General features: G+C 28.5%; 1 long non-coding RNA gene across 1 annotated transcript; it reads right to left on the bottom strand.

The window, feature by feature from the left end:
- Window positions 1-1,938: 1,938 nt before the first annotated feature.
- On the bottom strand, window positions 1,939-2,956 carry LOC142227493 (uncharacterized). The gene is made up of 3 exons (XR_012719861.1): window positions 2,612-2,956; window positions 2,387-2,546; window positions 1,939-2,321 (listed from the first exon to the last, which is right to left on the bottom strand). It is a non-coding gene; the product is annotated as an uncharacterized LOC142227493 (long non-coding RNA).
- Between the last annotated feature and the right edge of the window lie 955 nt (window positions 2,957-3,911).

The following is a 3,911-nucleotide window of genomic DNA, read 5'->3' as shown; positions in this document are numbered from 1 at the left end:
ATGGTCCTGGAATGAAGCACAATGTTACCCAGAAAAAAAAGCGTCGCCAAAAAAGTAGTGAAAATGTGCTTTTTGGATCCGGAAGTGGTGCAAAATTAGCGCAGAAGCGATGAATTTAACATGGACTTGCCATACGAATGTCCACAGTTGTTGCACTGAATTTAAGCTGTGATCCGAATTCAGTGTTTTGGATGTAAATTAGAAAAATTTGTGATATTTTGCCAAATAAATAATTTTTTATGATTTCTAATGCATTCTAACCTTTGTTCGAAACGTTTGAAGATTTTCAATAATTCGCAATTTTTTCTAGAATGAATTTAGCATTTTTTTCGATAAAATTTAAATAATTGCCATTAAAAAAATGTGAAAAAAAGCTAATTATAATTTAAAAGAACTTCCTGAGTAGTTAAAATAAAGAACATCTTTGGAGGACATTTTTTGGAAGTGCTTTTAAAGTTGTTCTCTTAGAAGTACTTTTTTACTAAATATGGGAAATATAAATCTAGACCCATTTTTATGCAATTGCACAAAACTGAATTTATGATTTATCGGACGATACTTAGGTATTAATGGTATAGGTAAATTTGAGGAATTTCTACAATTTTGCTAATTAGCAGTGGCGGTTTTACAAGGGTATTGGCTAGCTCTCGTAAAGATAGATGGTCAATTGCGAGATGTGAGATATTATTTGGCCATGTTAGAGCCTTATCCTACACTCCGGTATTGCGGAGTGTAGGATATGACCACAATATGGGGAAATCGTCACATATTTGCCTAATGAAGAAATAAAAAATATATAGGGAATTTGCCCAAATTGAGTGTCTAACTTTTTCCAGGAGAACTTTCGACCATACCGTAAAATTTCAATGGTCTACAACCATAACGAAAATCTTATTATAATCAATCCCATAGTGATGTGTATAAAACACAAATATTGGCAACTTGTTCTTTTGTTATTATTATTAATTTTTTTTACGGAAATGATATCACAATTCGCACCCAATTTTGTCAATAACATATGTCACATATGTTTTTTAAGACAATTGCTTATTATTATAAATAATAATAAAATATATATACAAATATTTCCTATAGCACATGCAATATGTCTGTGTTATTGTGGGGTTTATTTGAACATGCTTTTGGCTGATGGGTACATAAACTGTATACTGAGAAAACAAGTTAACATTATTTAATGTTAATTGTTTATAATTAAGGTTAACCATAAATAAATATGATTTGGGGTTTACGTTATAGAAGGTTAATTTATTTGAATTCAATTCTCTTTATTAAATACAAGTTATTAAACGGAAACATTCATGCATTTTACAATGTTTAGAGAAATCAACATGTATCTAATTATACAATTATTTTTCAAGCTTTATGGACAGATATAGATTAAGGAACATGGTTAATAGAGCCATTGAAAAGAAAACGCCAGATACAAATCTATACACGACTGGACTGTACATGTTTCGGTTCGGGCGAATGAACCTTTCCACAGCCTTTAGTATAGATCTGGCTGGGACACAGAGAAAAAAATTAACCTTATACAAGGTTAATTTAACCATAAATAAATATGATTTGGCGTCTACGTTATATAAGGTTAATTTAAACATTGTCTAGTTGACTCGAATTTAACAATAAAAATTGTTAATTTAACTATACCATGGTTGATTTTTTTAACCATGAAAATTGTTAATTTAACCATATCATGGTTGATTTTTTTAACCATGAAAATTGTTAATTTAACTATACCATGGTGATTTTTTTTAACCATGAAAATTGTTAATTTAACTATATTATGGTTGATTTTTTTAACCATGAAAATTTTTAATTTAACTACACCATGGTTAATTTTTAAAACTATGAAAATTTTAAAAATTAAAATAACAATGGTTATCCTACCGATATTCTAATAAAACAAGACCATTTCAATTTAATTCATTAAATTCAATTTTTATTAAAAATACATATTGTACATACTTAAAAGTAAAATTTATTTCTTAACTAAGTTTTTCCATTGCAAATTGTATTTATATTAAGAGGAGGGCTTCAAAAATATGAAACAGAGTCCGGAATTTGACTAACATCCTTACGACTATAATGATTGGTTGAATTGTGCTGGATGATGTGTAATGTTTTTCTTTCAGTGCGTCTATCTGGACTTTATAGTCGTTTAAGCTGGTAACATGCAATGAAGCTCTCCTGCGCGTCACTTATGGCAAAATTTTTACAAACCTTCCCATCTTGGCTTTTGAAACGAGTAGTAGGCTTTATAACGCTGTTTAGAAGTTTAACAATCATGTAATTAACACTGTCTGTAAATTAAAATTAAAAAAAATCTATTATGTTACAGTTTAAATAAATGTTTATATTATGTTACCTTTGTTAGATATCTGCTTACAACAAGCCAGCTCCTTGCGTGACACTCTAACCTTTATATTACCATTAAAAAACTCTAAAATGCGGACTGAAAATGTCTCCCATTTAGGGTAAAGCGAATTTTCGCTGTTTGGATATAGCGATTTGAAATCACTTTTGATCTGAAAAAGTTAAAAAATGTTAAAACTTTTGTAACTATAATTTTTTAACAGTGTAATGAATATACCAAGACGTATCCGTAAGCTTGTGTGTAGCCTGGCCAGTGAGTCAAAAGATCAATATTGCTGTTTGCTGTTTTTATGTCTTTCTTACGAATAGGAAATGTCGTGACCCAAATGTCACTTGCTTTTGGAGGTTCACAGTTATCCGAAAAACGTTTAGATATGTCCGTTCTTAAATTTTCTCTTAGAGAAGTCAGATTTCTTTCATCTATTTCATCTTCTTCACTTGAATCATTTATTTCAAGGAACGGCCTAGCACTTTTCGACGTTTACTCTTTAAATTATGAGTAAACGTCATAATTTAATGAGTAAACGTTCCACTTGGATTTTTGCGTGGTCCGCGTGCAATGAAATAACAATCCTATGAATTAAAATAAAAAAAAAATTAAAACAGGTATATACGGCCGTAAGTTCGGCCAGGCCGAATCTTATGTACCCTCCACCATGGATTGCGTAAGAACTTCTACTAAAGGCTGTCATCCACAATCGAATTACTTGGGTTGCGATAACACTTGCCGATGGCAAGGTATCGTAAAACTTTTTAACACTGTCTTCTAAATTGTAAGTTAGCCCATACGGGGTATATATTAAACAAAAAAAGGCCGATTAAATACGTATATAATCTAGTTTGACAAAATTTTCTATAGAAATAAAATTTTGACAAAATTTTCTATAGAAATGAAACCTTGACAAAATTTTCTATAGAAATAAAATTTTGACAAAATTTTCTATAGAAATAAAAATTTGACAAAATTTTCTATAGAAATAAAAACTTGACAAAATTTTCTATAGAAATAAAATGTTGACAAAATTTTCTAAAGAAATAAAATGTTGACAAAATTTTGTATAGAAATAAAATGTTGACAAAATTTTTTACAGAAATAAATTTTTTACAAAATTTTCTATAGAAATAAAATTTTGACAAACATTTCTATAGAAATAAACTTTTGACAAAACTTTCTATAGAAATGAAATTTTAACAAAACTTTCTATAGTAATAAAATTTGACAAAATTTTCTATGGAAATAAAGTTTTGGTAGATTACAAAATTTTCTATAGAAATAAAATTTTGACAAAATTTTCTATGGAAATAAAATTTTGACAAACATTTGTATAGAAATAAACTTTTGACAAAACTTTCTATAGAAATGAAATTTTGACAAAACTTTCTATAGTAATAAAATTTGACAAAATTTTCTATGGAAATAAAGTTTTGGTAGATTATTTTTGGCGATATGGACCAATTTTTGTGTAATAAGTCATCGGCTATATATAACTAAAGACCGATATGGACCAATTTTTACA

This window comes from Haematobia irritans, chromosome 2 (genome assembly GCF_050003625.1).
Source record: "Haematobia irritans isolate KBUSLIRL chromosome 2, ASM5000362v1, whole genome shotgun sequence".
Classification (NCBI taxonomy): Eukaryota; Metazoa; Arthropoda; class Insecta; order Diptera; family Muscidae; genus Haematobia; species Haematobia irritans.
Note: the sequence above shows the minus strand (reverse complement) of the source record. Positions and strands in the feature narration are given on the sequence as shown.